Source organism: Pristiophorus japonicus, chromosome 3, assembly GCF_044704955.1.
Source record: "Pristiophorus japonicus isolate sPriJap1 chromosome 3, sPriJap1.hap1, whole genome shotgun sequence".
NCBI classification, from domain to species: Eukaryota; Metazoa; Chordata; class Chondrichthyes; family Pristiophoridae; genus Pristiophorus; species Pristiophorus japonicus.
In genome coordinates this window covers 91046937-91065587 of record NC_091979.1, presented here as the reverse complement: position 1 = coordinate 91065587, position 18651 = coordinate 91046937, and the positions used below count along the sequence as shown (strand labels likewise).

At 43.4% G+C, this 18651-nt stretch overlaps 1 protein-coding gene across 1 annotated transcript in view; it reads right to left on the bottom strand.

The window, feature by feature from the left end:
- fap (fibroblast activation protein, alpha) overlaps positions 1-18651 on the bottom strand; it is a 216633-nt gene that overhangs the window by 172098 nt on the left and 25884 nt on the right. The gene's annotated exons all lie outside the window — the stretch shown is intronic.

Sequence of the window (18651 nt, the reverse complement as noted above, 5' to 3'; positions counted from 1 at the left end):
AAAAGCAGGGAGGTCCTACTGCAACTGTATAGGGTATTGGTGAGGCCGCACCTGGAGTACTGTGTGCAGTTTTGGTCACCTTACTTAAGGAAAATATACTAGCTTTGGAGGGGGTCCAGAGACGATTCACGAGGCTGATTCCGGAGATGAGGGGGTTTACCTTATGATGATAGATTGAGTAGACTGGGTCTTTACTCATTGGAGTTCAGAAGGATGAGGGGTGATCTTATAGAAACATTTAAAATAATGAAAGGGATAGACAAGATAGAGGCAGAGAGGATGTTTCCACTGGTCGGGGAAACTAGAACTAGGGGGCACAGCCTCAAAATACGGGGGAGCCAATTTAAAACCGAGTTGAGAAGGAATTTCTTCTCCCAGACGGTTGTGAATCTGTGGAATTTTCTGCCCAAGGAAGCAGTTGAGGATAGCTCATTGAATGTATTCAAGTCACGGATAGATAGATTTTTAACCAATAAGGGAATTAAGGGTTACGGGGAGCGGGCGGGTAAGTGGAGCTGAGTCCACGGCCAGATCAGCCATGATCTTGTTGAATGGCGGAGCAGGCTCGAGGGGCTAGATGGCCTACTCCTGTTCCTAATTCTTATGTTCTTATGTTCTTATGTAGGAACAGGAGTCGGCCATTCAGCCCCACAAGCCTGTCCCACCATTCAATGTGACCAAACTTCATATACCCGCTTTTACCTAAATCCCTTAATACCTTTAGTTAACAAAAATCTAGCAATCTCAGAATTAAAATTAACGATTGACCCAGCATCAACTGCTGTTTGTGGAAGAGAGTTCCTAACTACTATTGACCGAGCTGGCTGAGTCCAAAAGGACATAGCTGCCAGACTAGGACTGTGGCACGTGGTGACAGAACCAACACGAGGGAAAAACCTACTTGACCTCATCCTCACCGATGTACCTGTCGCAGATACATGTGTCCATGACAGCATTGCTAGCAGTGACCACATTCAGTCCTTGTGGAGAAAAAAAATCACATCTTCACACTGAGGACACCCTCCATTGTGTTGTATGGCACTACCACCATGCTAAATGGGATAGATTCAGAACAGATCTGGCAGCTCAAAACTGAGTAATCATGAGGTGCTGTGGACCATCAGCAACAGCAGAATTGTATTCCACCACAATCTGTAACCTCAGGCCCGGCATATCCCTCACTCTACCATTACCTCAAGTCAGGGGACCAACCCTGGTTTAATGATGAATGCAGAAGAGCATGCCAGGAGCAGCTCCAGGCTTGCCTAAAAATGAGATGCCAAACTGGGGACACTGCAACACAGGACTACATTCATGCTAAACAGCAGAAGCAGCATGCTATAGACAGAGCTAAGCGATCCCACAATCAACGGATCAGATCAAAGCTCCGCAGTCCTGCCACATCCATTCGGGAATGGTGGTGGACAATTAAACAACTAACGGGAGGTGGAGATTCCAGGAATATCCCCATCCCCAATGATGACAGATTACAGCACCCGAGTGCAAAATACAAGGCTGAAGCATTTGAAACCATCTTCAGCCAGAAGTGTTGAGTGGATAATCCATATCGGCCTCTTCCCAAGGTCCCCACGATCACAGAAGCTAGTCTTCAGCCTATTTGATTCACTCCACGCGATATCCAGAAATGGCTGAGCACACTGAATACAGCAAAGGCTATGGTCCTGACAACATTCCGGCTGTAGTGCAAAAGACTTGTGCTCCAGAACTAGCGCGCCTCTAGCTAAGCTATTCCAATACAGCTACAACACTGGCATCTACCCGACAATGCGGAAAACTGCCCAGGTATGTCCATTCCACAAAAAGCAGGACAAATCCAATCCGGCTAATTAACTCCCCATCAGTCTACTCTCAACCTTCAGCAAAGTGATGGAAGGTATCATCGACAGTGCTATTAAGTAGCACTTAATCACCAATAACCTGCTCACCGATGCCCAGTTTGGATTCGGCAAGGATGATTGAGCTCCAGATCTCATTACAGCTTGGTCCAAACATGGACAAATGAGCTGAATTCCAGAAGTGAGGCGAGAGTGACTGCCCTTGACATCAAACCAGCATTTGACCGAGTGTGGCATCAAAGAGCTCTAGTAAAGTTGAAGTCAATGGGAATCAGGGGGAAAACTCCCCACTGGCTGGAGTCATACCTAGCACAAATAAAGATGGTTGTGGTTGTTGGAGGTTAACCAGGTTGAGGCAGGACTGACATATGAGGAGAGACTGGATCAACTGGGCTTGTATCCACTGGAGTTTAGAAGAATGAGAGGGGAACTCATAGAAACATATAAAATTCTGATGGGATTAGACAGGTTAGAGGCAGGAAGAATGTTCCCGTTGCTGGGGAGTTCCAGAACCAAGGATCACAGTCTAAGAATAAGAGGTAAGCCATTTAGGACTGAGATGAGGAGAAACTTCTTCACTCAGAGAGTGGTTAACCTGTGGAATTCTCTACTGCAGAAAGTTGTTGAGTCCAGTTCGTTAGATATATTCAAAAGGGAGTTAGATATGGCCCTTATGGCCAAAGGGATCAAGGGGTATGGAGAGAAAGCAGAAAAGGGGTACTGAGGTTGAATGATCAGCCGTGATCTTGTTGAATGGCAGTGCAGGCTCGAAAGGCCGAATGGCCTGCTCCTGCACTTAATTTCTATGTTTCTATGTTTCTATCTCAGCCCCAGGACATCGCTGCAGGAGTTCCACAGGGCAGTGTCCTCAGCTCAACCATCTTCAGCTGCTTCATCAATGAACTTCCTTCCATCATAAGGTTAGAAGTGGGGATGTTCGCTACTCCTCAGATAATGAAGCAGTCCATGCCCGCATGCAGCAAGACCTGGATGACATTGTGGTTTCGGCTGATAAGTGGCAAATAACATTTGCGCCACACATATGTCAGGCAATGACTATCTCCAACAAGCAAGAGTCTAACCACCACCCCATGACATTCAATGGCATTACCATCGACGAATCTCCCACCATCAACATCCTGGTGGTCACCAATGACCAGAAATTTAATTGGACCAGTCACTAAATACTGTGGCTACAAGAGCAGGTCAGAGGCTAGGTATTCTGCGGCGGGTATGTCACCTCCTAACTCCCCAAATCATTTCCACCATCTACAAGGCACAAGTTAGGAGTGTGATGGAATACTCTCCACTTGCCTGGATAAGTGCAACTCCAATAACACTCAAGAAGCTTGACACAATCCACTGCTTCAGCGAAGCAGCCCGCCTGATTGGCACCCCATCCACCACCTTAAACATTCACTTCCTCTACCACTGGCACACCATGGCTGCAGTGTATACCATCTACAAAATGCACTGCAGCAACTGGTCGGCTTCTTCGACAGCACCTCCAAAAACTGCAACCTCTATCACCTAGAAGGACAAGGATTGCAGGTGCATGGGAACACCATCACCTCCAAGTTCCCCTCCAAGTTATGCACCATACTGACTTGGAAATATATCGCTGTTCCTTCATCATCGCTGGGTCAAAATCCTGGAACTCCCTCCCTAACAGCACTGTGAGAGTATCTTCACCACAAGGACTGCAGCGGTTCAAAAAGGCAGCTTACCACCACCTTCTCAAGGGCAATTAGGGATGGGCAATAAATGCTGTTCTTGCCAGCAATGTCCACATCCCAGTAACGAAGAAAAAAACATTTTGACCACACTTGAAGTCTTTCCTAACTTCCTAACTTCACTTCTCCAAGGCCTGGCTCTTAATTTTAGACCATGTCCCCTAGCACTGGACTCCCCCACCAGAGGAAACAGGGTAGATTGTGTTCACCTTCATAGCTTGAAAACTTTGATCAAATCACCCCTTAACCTTCTAAATTCCAGGGAATACAACCTTGGTAAATCTACACAGAATTCCCTCCAAGGCCAATATATCCTTCCTCAGGTGGGGTGCCCAGAAATACTCACAGTACGTCAGATGTTCTCCAACCAGAGCTTTGTGTAGCTGTCGCATAACTTCTACCTCCTTGTATTCTAATCCTCTAGATTTAAAGACCAGCATTCCATTAACCTTTTTGCTTATTTTCTGTACGTGTCCCTGACATTTTAATGATATTGTACCTGGACCCATATGTCTCCACTGTTTCTAGCTTTTCATCATTTAGAAAGTGCACTGTTCTATCCTTTTTAGGTCCAAAGTGGATGACCGCACATTTTCCTACATTGATATCTATTTGCCACAGTTTTGCCCATTCGCTTAACCTATTAATATCTCTTTGTAATTTTAGCAATCAGGAGTCGGAATCAGGCCGATTTTTATTCCTTCCCTAGACAAGGGTGCCAAGGATACTTGTAGACCTAACCACTACTGGGATTGAAATGGGCTAAAACTGAGCAGTAATTGAACCTGAGAATTTTTGCTATATCATCATCATCATAGGCAATCCCTCGGAATCGAAGAAGACTTGCTTCCAAACTTAACATGAGTTCTTAGGTGGCTGTACAGTCCAATACGAAAACCAGTTTCTGTCACAGGTGGGACAGATAGTCGTTGAGGGAAGGGGTGGGTGGGACTGGTTTGCTGCACGCTCTGTTTGCTGCCTGCACTTGATTTCTGCACGCTATCGGCGACGAGACTCGAGGTGTTCAGCGCCCTCCTGGATGCGCTTCCTCCACTTAGGGAGGTCTTTGGCCAGGGTCAGTGGGAATGTTGCACTTTATCAGGGAGGCTTTGAGGGTGTACTTGTAATGTTTCCGCTGCCCACATTTGACTCGTTTACCGTAAAGGAGTTCCGAGTAGAGCGCTTGCTTTGGGAGTGTCGTGTCTGGCATGTGAACTATGTGGCCTGCCTAGCAGAGCTGATCAAGTGTGGTCAGTGCTTCGATGCTGGGGATGATGGCCTGGTCGAGGACACTAATGTTGTTGCATCTGTCCTCCCAAAGGATTTGTAGGATCTTGCGGAGACATCGTTGGTGGTATTTCTCCAGCGACTTGAGATGTCTACTTTACATGGCCCATGTTTCTGAGCCACACAGGAGGGCGGGTATTACTACAGCCCTGTAGACCATGAGCTTGGTGGCAGTTTTGAGGGACTGATCTTCAAACACTCTTTTCCTCAGGTGGCCGAAGGCTGCACTGGCGCACTGGAGGCGGTGTTAAATCTCATCTTCAATGCTTGCTCTTGTTGATAGAAGGCTCCCGAGATATGGGAAATGGTCCACTTTGTCCAGGGCCGCGCCGTGGATCTTGATGACTGGAGGAGAGTGCTGTGCGGCGAGGAGAGACTGGTGGAGGACCTTTGTTTGCTGATGTTTAGCATAAGGCCCATGCTTTCCTACGCCTCAGTAAATACATCAACTATGTCCTGGAGTTCAGCGTCTGTATGTGCGCAGACGCAGGCGTTGTCCACGTATTGTAGCTCGGCGACAGAGGTTGGGGTGGCCTTGGACCTGACCTGGAGACGGTGAAGGTTGAACAGGGTCTGTAGTTTCGTTCCACTCCAGCGGGGAGCTTGTCGACTGTGAGGTGGAACATAGAAACATAGAAAATAGGTGCAGGAGTAGGCCATCCAGCCCTTCGAGCTTGCACCACCATTCAATAAGATCATGGCTGATCATTCCTTCAGTACCCCGTTCCTGCTTTCTCTCCATACCCCTTGATCCCTTTAGCCGCAAGGGTCATATCTAACTCCCTCTTGAATATATCCAATGAACTGGCATCAGCAACTCTCTGCGGTAGGGAATTCCACAGGTTAACAACTCTCTGAGTGAAGAAGTTCCTCCTCATCTCAGTCCTAAATGGCTTACCCCTTATCCTTAGACTGTGACCCCTGGTTCTGGATTTCCCCAACATCGGGAACATTCTTCCTGCATCTAACCGGTCCAGTCCCGTCAGAATTTTATATGTTTCTATGCGATCCCCTCTCATCCTTTTAAACTCCAGTGAATAAAGGCCCAGTCGATCCAGTCTCTCCTCATATGTCAGTCCTGCCATCCCAGGAATCAGTCTGGTGAACCTTCGTTGCACTCCCTCAATAGCAAGAACGTCCTTCCTCAGATTAGGAGACCAAAACTGAACACAATATTCCAGGTGGGGCCTCACCATGGCCCTGTACAACTACAGTAAGACCTCCCTGCTCCTGTACTCAAATCCCCTAGCTATGAAGGCCAACATACCATTTGCCTTCTTCACTGCCTGCAGTACCTGCATGCCAACTTTCAATGACTGATGAACCATGACACCCAGGTCTCGCTGCACCTCCCCTTTTCTTAATCTGCCGCCATTTAGATAATATTCTGCCTTCGTGTTTTTGCCACCAAAGTGGATAACCTCACATTTATTCACATTATACTGCATCTGCCATGCATTTGCCCACTCGCCTAACCTGTCCAAATCACCCTGCAGCCTCTTAGCGTCCTCCTCACAGCTCACACCGCCACCCAGTTTAGTGTCATCTGCAAACTTGGAGATATTACACTCAATTCCATCATCTAAATCATTAATATATATTGTAAAGAGCTGGGGTCTCAGCACTGAGCCCTGCGGCACTCCACTAGTCACTGCCTGCCATTCTGAAAAGGACCCGTTAATCTGTGGAATTTGCTGCCTCGGAGAGTTGTGGAAGCTGGGACATTGAATAAATTTAAGACAGAAATAGACAGTTTCTTGAGCGATAATTGGTTAAGGGGTTATGGGGAGCAGGCAGGGAGGTGGAGCTGAGTCCATGATCAGATCAGCCATGGTCTCACTGAATGGCAGAGCAGGCTCGAGGGGCCGTATGGCATATTCCTGTTCCTATTTCTTATGTTCTTATGTTCTTATATTTCTTCCAGATAATTTATGATTAATAACTCACCATATTTTTAGCACAGCAGCACAAAATGACTTGTGTCTGCATCAGATCTCTACTACCCCTTCCCAAAAAACATGTACCTGAATGGATAAGAGGCAGATATTTGGAATGACCTCGCATTACTGGAAATATTAAACACAACTATATGAGCTGAATATAATAATTAACACTGCCAAATATATGGGGTGTATTTTTATCTTCACTGCCTGGGTGCTAATCTGGTGGGGGTGGAACACACACCCATTAATTTCAATGGAATGAAAATCAGGCGGTTCTATAAATAGCATATAATCCACCCCACCAGATTACCACCCAGGCAGTGAAGTCGAATATCTATCCATCTAATTTTTAATTGGTTCTTCCCCTAAGTCAAGCCAATAATGCACCAGGTTTGTAAAACTGAGAGAGAAGATAACAAGTGGTGGTTAGGTGACACCTCGCTTAGTTTTCAAAAGCTTGTCATTTCTCGAAGGGAAGGAGAAGGTAAGGAGTGTGGCAGTTTTGGGAATGAATGAGTTAGACTAGTAGCCAAAAGGACGAGCCTTGATTTGAAAACGTTTGGGATTCAGGAATGAGATAAAAGGTTTATTCAGTGTTTAAGCAGTACAAGAAGGGGCCATTTCCTTTGCCTATGTAACTAAAAGTGTTGCTGTTATGTGCAGAAGTGTACATCATACTTCAAACTGTCACAATTACAAAGTGTCATAAATGCAAAGTGTCCATCACAAATTACAAGGCAATAGTATAGGGTAGCGATAGGGGTAATGATAACTAGAATGTGACAGTAAGGGACAGAGCGTACAAACATAAGAGTGCACCAGCAAATAAGGTCAGAGTAGGGAAAAATTAAAATGGTAAAAAGATAAAATTAAAGGCTCTTTATCTGAATGCATGCAGCATTCGTAACAAGATGGAGGAACTGATGGCACAAATAGAAATAAATGGGTATGAACTAATAGCCATTGCAGAGACATGGTTGCAAGGTGACCAAGGCTGGGAACTGAATATTCAGGGGTATTTGACATTTCAGAAGGATAGGCAGAAAGGAAAATGAGGTGGGGTAGCTCTGTTAATAAAGGATGAGATCAGTACAGTAATGTACTGATGATGTTGACTCGGAAGGTCAAGATGTAGAATCAGTTTGGATGGAGATAGGAAATAGCAAGGGAAAGAAATCACTGGTGGGCGTAGTCTATAGGCCCCTTAACAGTAGCTACACTGTAGGACAGAGTATAAATCAAGAAATAATGGGGGCTTGTAAGAGAGGTACTGCAATAATCATGGGTGAATTTAATCTTCATATAGATTGCACTATTCAAATTGGCAAAGGTAACCTTGAGGACGAGTTCATAAAGTGCATTCAGAACAGTTTCTTCGAACAATATGTTATGGAACCAACCAAGGAACAGGCTATGTTAGATCTGGTAATGTGTAATGAGACAGGATTAATTAATGACCTCATAGTAAAGAATCCTCTAGGGAAGAGTGATCATAACATGATAGAATTTCACATTCAGTAAGAGAATGAGAAACTTGGGTCTGAAACTAGTGTCTTAAACCTAAATAAAGGCAATTACAAAGGTATGAAGACAGAGTTGGCTAAAGTGAACTGGGAAAATAGATTAAAAGGTAAAACAGTAGATAAGCAGTGGCAGACATTTAAGGAGATATTTCATAATTCTCAACAAAGATATATTCCATTGAGAAAGAAAGACTCAATGAGAAGGATGAATCATCCGTGGCTAATGAAGGAAGTTAAGAATGGTATCAAATTGAAAAGAAAGGCATACAATGTTGCAAAGATTAGTGGTAGGCTAGAAGATTGGGAAACTTTTAGTAACCAACAAAGGATGACTAAAGAAGTAATAAAGAGGGAGAAAATAGATTATGAGAGTAAACTAGCAAGAAATATCAAAACAGACAGTAAGAGCTTCTACAAGTATATAAAAAGGAAGAGAGTAGCTAAAGTAAAGTTTGGTCCCTTGGAGGATGAGACTGAGGAATTAATAATGGGAAACTAGAAAATGGCAGAGACTTTGCACAAATATGTTGTATCTATCTTCACAGTAGAAGACATTAAATGCATCCCGATAATAGTAGAATATCAAGGGCTATTGGGAGGGAGGAAATTAAAACAATTATTATCACCAGAAAAAAAGTACCAGTCAAACTAATGTGACTAAAGGCTGAAAAGTCCCCTGGACCTGATGGCCTGCATGCTAGGGTCTTAAACGAAGTGGCGTCAGAGATAGCGGATGCATTGGTTGTAATCTTCCAAAATTCCCGAGATTGTGGAAAGGTTCCAGCGGATTGGAAAATTGCAAATCTAACACCCATATTCAAGAAAGGAGGGAGACAGTAAGCAGGAAATTATAGGCCAGTATGCCTAACATCTGTCATTAGGAAAATGCTGGAATCCATTATTAAGGAAGTAATCTCAGAACATTTAGAAAAACATAATAAAACCATGTTGACACTGCTTGATTGTATGAAAGGGAATTTGTGTTTGACAAATTTATTAGAGTTCTTTGAGGATGTAATGAGCAGAGTGAATAAAGGGGAACCAGTAGATGTAGTGTATTTGGATTTACAAAAGGCATTCGATAAGGTGCCACATAAAAGGTTATTAAACAAGATAAGAGCTCATGGTATTGGGGATAATATATTAGCATGGATAGATGTTTGGCTAACTAACAGAAAACAGAGTCGGGATAAATACTTCATTTTCAGGTTGGCAAACTGTAACTGTCAGGTTGCCACAGGGCTGCGGCTGCAAGTATTTACAATCTATACTAATGACTTAGATGAAGGGACAGAGTGTATTGTAGCCAAATTTGCTGACAATACAAAGATAGGTGTGAAAACAAGTTGAGAGGAGGACACAAAGAGTTTGCAACGGGATATAGATAGGTTAAGTGAGTGGGCAAAAATTTGGCAGATGGAGTATAATGTGGGAAAATGTGAGGTATTAAGGAAGAATAGAAAAGCAAACTATTATTTAAATGGAGAGAGACTACAGAATGCTGCAGTACAGAGGGATTGTGGGTATCCTCATACATGAAACACAAAAATTTATCATGCAGGTACAGTAAGTAATTAGGAAGGCAAATGGAATGTTGGTCTTTATTGCAAGGAGGATGGAGTAAAAAAGTAGGAAAGTCTTGCTACAATGGTACAGGGTGTTGGTGAGACCACACCGAGAGTACTGCGTACAGTTTTGGTCTCCTTATTTAAGGAGGGATATACTTGCATTAGAGGCAGTTCAGAGAAGGTTCTCTAAGTTGATTCCTGGGATGAAAGGGTTGTTTTATGAGGAAAGGTTGAGTAGGTTGGGCCTGTACTCATTGGAGTTCAGAAGACTGAGAGGTGATCTTATCGAAACATAAGATTCTGAGGGGACTTGACAGGGTAGATGCAGAGAGTATGTTTCCCCTCATGGGGGAATCTAGAACTAGGGGCATAGTTTCAGAATAAGGGGCCACCCATTTAAGACGGAGATGAGGAGGAATTTCTTCTCTTAGAGGGTCGCGAATCTTTGGAATTCTCTACCCCAGAGAGCAATGGAGGCTGAGTCATTGAATATATTCAAGGCTGAAATAGACAGATTATTGAATTATAGGGGAGTCAAGAGTTATGGGGAACAGGCAGGAAAATGGAGTTGAGGCCAAGATCAGATCAGCCATAATATTATTGAATGGCGGAACAGGCTCGAGGGGCCGTATGGCCTACTCCTGCTCCTATTTCTTATATTCTTATGTTCTTATGTGTGACCTTAGTTACCTTATTGACTCAAATAAGTACTCTGTTCAATTAACTATACGAATTCACTCAGATATAGACAGGGATGGAACTATCAATTACACACCAATGGATGAGTAAGAAAAGTGACCAATCACAATCAGCAACTCCAACAAGCCCAACCAGTAAAATCTCTATTCATTTCCATGACCAAGCTATTGCCAGAAACCAATCCAGCCACATCACTTAGGTAATGTCTTGACATTGGCTCCAGCCAGAATTATTTTCTCCACTGAGGCTTGTATATGCAGACAACATGATAATTTATGCCAAATGCACAAATCTGAAAAATACACCAAGTTTAATAAAATCATTCATTTGTTGTCCTATTTTTCAAATTTGTGTATTTTGTATAAATATTATTTGGTGATGCCTCACAGAGATTTGCCATTTTTTCTGAATGCTACATCTCGATCCCAAAATTGGAAATTGTGCCTAGACCTTCGCTGGAGTGGAATTGTAGAAACATTAAAACCATACTCCAGATCCTAGACTGCCCATGAGCAAGGCCTCAAGAGGTCTACTAGCACTACATAATATTCAAATGAAGGTATTAATGTTTTTGCTGCTATTACTGTTATTTTAATTATATATTTTATAGAAACATAGGAACAAGAACTTAACACAATCACAATCACTAAGGAGGTGGTACTCAGTAAGATAATGGGACTAAAGGCAGATAAATTCCTTGGACCTGATGGCTTGCATCCTAGGGTCTTAAGAGAAGTAGCGGCAGGGATAGTGGATGCACTGGTTGTAATTTACCAAAATTCCCTGGATTTTGGGGCAGTTGGAAAACTGCAAATGTAGCCCCTATTTAAAAAAGGAGGCAGACAAAAAACAGGAAACTATAGACCAGTTAGTCGAACATCTGTGGTTGGGAAAATGTTGCAGTCCATTATTAAAGAAGTAGTAGCAGGATATTTGGAAAAGCATAATTCGGTCATGCAGAGTCAGTATGGATTTATGAAGGGGAAGTCATGTTTGACAAATTTGCTGGAATTCTTTGAAGATGTAACGAACAGGGTAGATAAGGGGGAATCAGTGGATGTAGTGTATTTGGACTGCCAGAAGGCATTTGACAAGGTGCCACATAAAAGGTTACTGCACAAAATAAAAGATCACGGGGTATGGAATAATATATTAGCATGGATAAAGGATTGGCTAACAAACAAAAAACAGAGAGTCGGGATAAATGGTTCATTCTCGGGTTGGCAATCAGTAACTAGTGGGGTGCCGCAGGGATCAGTGCTGGGATCCCAACTATTTACAATCTATATTAATGACTTGGAAGAAGGGACCGAGTGCAATGTAACCAAGTTTGCTGATGATACAAAGATGGGAGGAAAAGCAATGTGTGAGGAGAACACAACAAATCTGCAAAAGGACATAGACAGGCTAAGTGAGTGGCCAAAAATTTGGCAGATGGAGTATAATGTTGGAAAGTGTGAGGTCATGCACTTTGGCAGAAAAAATTCAAAGAGCAAGTTATTATTTAAATGAAGAAAGATTGCAAGGTGCTGCAGTACAGCGGGACCTGGAAGTACTTGTGCATGAAACACAAAAGGTTAATATGCAGGTACAGCATGTGATCAGGAAGGCCAATGGAATCTTGGCCTTTATTGCAAAGGGGATGGAGTATAAAAGCAGGGAAGTCTTGCTATAGTTATACAGGGTAATATTAAAGCCACACCTGGAAATACTGCGTGCAGTTTTGGTTTCCATATTTACGAAAGGATATACTTGCTTTGGAGGCAGTTCAGAGAAGGTTCACAAGGTTGATTCCGGAGATGAGGGGTTGACCTATGAGGAAAGGTTGAGTAGGTTGGGCCTCTACTCATTGGAATTCAGAAGAATGAGAGGTGATCTTATCGAAACGTATATGATTATGGGGGGGGCTTGGCAAGATGGATGTGGAGAGAATGTTTCCACTGATAGGGAGACTAGAATAGGGGACATAATCTTAGAATAAGGGGCCGCCCATTTAAAACTGAGATGAGGAGAAATTTCTTTTTTCATGGAGGGTTGTGAATCTGTGGAATTCGCTGCCTCAGAGAGTTGTGGAAGCTGGGACGTTGAATAAATTTAAGACAGAGAAAGACAGTTTCTCAACTGATAAAGTAATAACGGGTTATGGGGAGAGGGCAGGGAAGTGGACCCGAGTCCATGATCGGATCAGACAAGATTGTATTAAATGCCAGAGCAGGCTCGAGGGGCCATATAGCCTACTCCTGCTCCTATTACTTATGTTCTTACGTTCTAGGAATAGGCCTTTTCTACCACACAATTAGATCATGGCTGGTATGTACATCAAATCTATTTTACCGCCATTGCACCATATTTCTGATACCCTTATGTAACAAAAAATATAGCGATCTCAGTTTTGAAAATTTGAATTGACCAAGCATGTACAGCCTTTCAAGGGAAAGCATTCCAGATTTATCCTTTGTGCGGAAAAGTGCTTTCTGATTTCACTCTTAAATGGCCTGGCTCTAATTTTATGCTTCAGAATAATCTTGAATAAAGTTCAGTCAATGTGCAAATGAAATATGGGTTAAACTAACTAGATTGACAATATATACTCTCTATATAAAAATGTATTACAACTCTGCTGCCAATGGCTAGCTGTTGGCGCACCAACTCAAATCTTTCAATGGAATTTTTAATGATATGTCACTGTTGAAAGTAATGGTGATCTTAATCGACAAAGAAAATTATGAATGAACTTGACTTCTTGCACTTACGGAAAACCATGTATTTGTCCAAATGTATCCATTTAGCTTCTGAAAGATAAGATAAAGTCCCTTAGAATTAATATATATATATGTATACATAGATATAAATTTATATATATTTGTGGTGCTAAAAAATTTCTTCCACAGCCCAAAAGGATTGTCATGACAGGTATTTTAATAGGATGAAGCTCTGGAGTTTTGTACTTGCTCTAAGGGGTTGATTTTAACCCTACCCACTTGGCGGGAAATGGGCAGGTGGGCAGTTAAAACCGAGCAGATTAGGTACCCACTGAGAACCACTCCTTTCCTGCTGCCTGCAATCTTAGCCCACAGGGATCGACAGGCGATTGAGGCACCTGTCTAAAGCAGGAGTGAGGGGGGGCGCCCCGAATTTATGCAAATCAGGGTCCTTTGCACTTAAACCCGCCAGGTGAAAGCAGGTCGGCAGTTGTAGGGAAGGATGAAGACACCCCAAAAATATGTCAAAAACTTTCTTTTGTGGGACCAGAAGAGATAAGTGTTCTGAGCAGTAAGTTGACTGGTAATATTTAAATGAGGCCCGGTGGTTAAAATAACCAAAGGCTTCCTGTTTCTGCTGGCAGGCAGGAAGTTAACTTACTCATGCAGTTTACAACCGGAGATTCACTCGATTTAAAATCCACTCCCTTCCCGCCCCCACCCCCTTCAGGTCAAGTTCACTCATAGTTTTGCTTAGGAATCACCTACCTTGGTTTGTCTGGATTTCGTGCATGAAAATGTGTGTATATTGAAAAGATATTAGGGCATTTCTCAGCAATTATTAGTTCTTGATTGAATGTGGCCATATGGTGTCTTCCATCATAAGTTGTACACCACATCTCACTTATGTATGGACATTGAGATAATAGTATAAATTGCCAATTCATTTTTTTTAACTGAATACTGCATTGATGTATCTCCATTCTAAATTAAATGACATTGATTTATGTGAAAAGAAAAACTTTTTCTATCCGTGCATTAGCTTTTAGTACTCAAGCACTCAAATCCCTTTGCTCCCCAACAGCTCCTAGTTTCTCACCATTAAGAACATTTTCCGATTTTTCTTTCTCGGATCCACCCCAGCCAACTACTTGTAAAAAGGTCCCAGGTTTATTCCACAGTCTGCTGAGTTAGCGTATCACATCAGGAAGTGTCAGGGTTACTACAATTGTCCGCAGTGCCTCTGGGTTAGGAAAATGTAAAAGTTGTCAGGTTTCTTGCTCCTGATCACTATCGAGTAAACTCTGCTGGAAGTGTGTTGTGTGTAAATTTTGGGAGAGGACAGAATCAAGTTCAAGAGTGATGTAATCACCAAACAAATAGCCTGTCAGCATTCACCACTATAGCTAAAAATAAATAATGGCCACTTGGCGAGATACAAGGACAACTGGCATCCATGAAACCACATCTCATCTCTGGCACCAATGTTTTCAGGAGAGTTGGGGAAACAAGATCATTGGTGAGAAGGAAAATTAGGAAGCAGAGAGTAGTAGTATAAATCAGACTGGAGGGAAGGTATAGAACAGAGTGTGGCACAGTCATTATTTATTCTCCAGTTGTTTTTAATCGACAGCTACATGAGTATTGGAATCTAAAGTAGCCTTGTTGTATGAAGGGCACCAGGGACTAAGGATGTAATCAAAGGATTTAGATTGGCTATGTAATCAGACTGACAGATGGAAATGAAATTTAACATTGAAATATGTAAAGTATTGCAACTGCTCAAAAAAATAAGTATCATAACAATTGAGTCACCAGAGAGAGGTTTAGAAAGTGACTGTAAATTCACTACATTTCAACAATATACCAAAGCAATAACTTTGGTGGTTACACTGTTTCTCCAGGGTTTTCGTAGATCTTCTGCCAAAGTTGACAGCGGATGATTTGGAGAACATCTCATAAATTCGACCCGAGGATCTTCTGAGCTCAACTGGAATTTAATTGTTCTTGATGAAGGAAATTTGCAGAATGCTAAATGTTCATAAATTCCCAGTTCCATGTCAGAAGAAATTTGCAAGAAATGACTGCTTTTTAAAGAAAAACATTTTTGACACTGAAATTTGTTCCTTGAAGTATGACTGATTCAAAATGTGTAGATGTAATTGCCACTGGATATTATAATAGGAGGGTTATATGGGCAATAGGAACAAATCTAGCAGCTCAAAACTGGGCATCCATGAGACGCTGTAGGCCATTAGCAGCAGCAGAATTCCACAACAATCTGTAACCTCATGGCTCAGCATATCCCTCACTCTACCATTACCATAAAGCCAAGCGATCAACACTGGTTCAACAAGGAACATGACAGGAGAAGCACCAATTGTACCTAAAAATGAGGTGCCAACATGGGGAAGCTGCAACACAGGACTACATGTATGCTAAACAGTGAAAGCAGCATGTTTTAGCTGAGTGGATCTATATCGGCCTCCTCCTGAGGTCCCCACCATCACAGAAGCCAGTCTTCAGCCAATTCGATTCACTCCATGTGATATCAAGAAACGGCTGAGTGCACTGGATACAGGAAAAAACTATGGGCCCAAACAACATCAGTTGCTGTGCAGAAGACTTATGCTCCAGAACTAGCCACCCTTCTAGCCAAGCTGTTCCAGTACAGCCACAGAACTGGCATCTATCCGACAATGTGGAATTCTGTCCGAATATGTTCTGTCAACACAAAGCAGGACAAATCCAATCCAGCTAATTACTGCCACATCAGTCTACACTCAATCATCAGCAAAGATATAGAAGGTGTTGTCGACAATACTAACAAGTGGCACTTAATCACCAATAACCTGCTGACCGATGCTCAGTTTAGGTTCCACCAGGACCACTCAGCTCCACTCCTTATTACAACCTTGGTCCAAACATGGACAAAAGAGTTGAATTCTACAGGTGAGGTGAGAGTGACTGCCCGTGATATCAAGGCAGCTTTGGACCAAGTGTGGTATCAAGGAGCCCTAGTAAAATTGAAGTCAAAGGGAATCAGGGGAAAATGCTTCACTGGTTGGAGTCATACCTAGCTCAAAGGAAGATGGTTGTGGTTGTTTGAGGTCAACCATTTCAGCGCCAGAATATCACTGCAGGAGTTCCTCAGGGCAGTGTCCTAGGCCCAACCATCTTCAGCTGCTTCAAATTCCTGGGACATTGGAACCGGTTCTGGGGGAGGTGGGACCAGAACAAACCGGACGGTCTGCACCTGGGCAGGACCGAAACCAATGTCCTAGGGGGAGTGTTTGCTTGTGCTGTTGGGGAGGGGTTAAACTAATATGGCAGGGGGATGGGAACCTATGCAGGGAGACAGAGGGAAATAGAATGGGGGCAGAAGCAAAAGATAGAAAGAAAAGTAAAAATGGAGGGCAGAGAAACCCAAGGCAAAAAGCAAAAAGGGCCACATGACAGCAAAATTCTAAAGGGGCAAAGTGTGTTTAAAAATACAAGCCTGAAGGCTCTGTGCCTCAATGCGAGGAGTATTCGTAATAAGGTGGACGAATTAACTGCGCAGATAGCAGTTAATGGATATGATATAATTGGCATCACGGAGACATGGCTCCAGGGTGACCAAGGCTGGGAACTCAACATCCAGGGATATTCAACATTCAGGAAGGATAGACAGAAAAGAAAAGGAGGTGGGGTGGCGTTGCTGGTTAAAGAGGAAATTAACTCAATAGTAAGGAAGGACATTAGTTTGGATGACGTGGAATCGGTATGGGTGGAGCTACGGAATACCAAAGGGCAAAAAACGCTAGTGGGAGTTGTGTACAGACCACCAAATAGTAGTAGTGAGGTTGGGGACAGCATCAAACAAGAAATTAGGGATGTGTGCAATAAAGGTACAGCAGTTATTATGGGTGACTTTAATCTACATATTGATTGGGCTAACCAAACTGGTAGCAATGCGGTGGAGGAAGATTTCCTGGCGTGTATGCAGCATGTGAAGTCTGTTGCAGTGGACTGGGTGGAGGAAATCAAGTTTGATCCAACGGCCATGAAGGTGGAACAGCAATGCACTGTGGAGTGTATAGGGCATGGCAGAGCACGAAAGATGTCATGGCCATCCACTGCAGCTAACGAAGTTGTACCAAATCTTGGGCCACTGAAACCCGGCTTCTGCGGAGGAGAGAGTGGGACCACCCCTGTGCACCGGCCTTCCCACTTTAAAAGCATCTATGCACAGGTTTGTGCTAACCATCATCCAACATATCAATCCTGTGGCGATGGGGGAGGGGCGAAGCGACAGGTGGAGGTGATCACTGGGAGTCGTAGCCTCAAACCTGCACATAGGCGGCCTATGGGCAAGTGGTCATTTGACTCTGTACCCAGGGCAGCAGAGGAATCACAGCACCCCAGGCAACTGAGCAGCCCTCTTTAGGACAGCACTGCTCACCCTTTATAAGGGAGGAGCCTAGAAAAGGTGGCCCTAACATTGCCTGCCCTTCCATTAACTGGCCAGTATACCGCGGCTGGCAGTTGAACCCATTCTGCGGTCGAAAATACAGCAACAATCGAAAACTTCATAACACAAGAAAACTTCTTCTCGGACAATGAAACGTTCGCACACTCTTAGACAGAATTGACACTACAAGACCGGAAAGAAGGACTGCCCTTATTGCAAGAGAGCTGCAGCGTTATAACATCGATAAAGCGGCTCTGAGTGAGACAAGACTTGCAGAGGAGGGCTGCGTGAGTGAACTAGGTAGCGGCTACACCTTCTATTGGAAAGGCAAGGCAGAGAATGAGAATAGGATCCACAGAGTTGGCATAGCAGTGAAGACTTCTCTTATGCAACAATTTCCGAATCTGCCTTCATAGCGAGGGGATTTGAGTACAAGGGCAGGGAGGTGTTGCTACAATTGTACAGGGCCTTGGTGAGGCCACACCTGGAGTATTGTGTACAGTTTTGATCTCCTAACCTGAGGAAGGACATTCTTGCTATTGAGGGAGTGCAGCGAAGGTTCACCAGACTGATTCCCGGGATGGCGGGACTGACCTATCAAGAAAGACTGGATCAACTGGGCTTGTATTCACTGGAGTTCAGAAGAATGAGAGGGGACCTCATAGAAACGTTTAAAATTCTGACGGGGTTAGACAGGTTAGATGCAGGAAGAATGTTCCCAATGTTGGGGAAGTCCAGAACCAGGGGACACAGTCTAAGGATAAAGGGTAAGCCATTTAGGACCGAGATGAGGAGGAATTTCTTCACCCAGAGAGTGGTGAACCTGTGGAATTCTCTACCACAGAAAGTTGTTGAGGCCAATTCACTAAATATATTCAAAAAGGAGT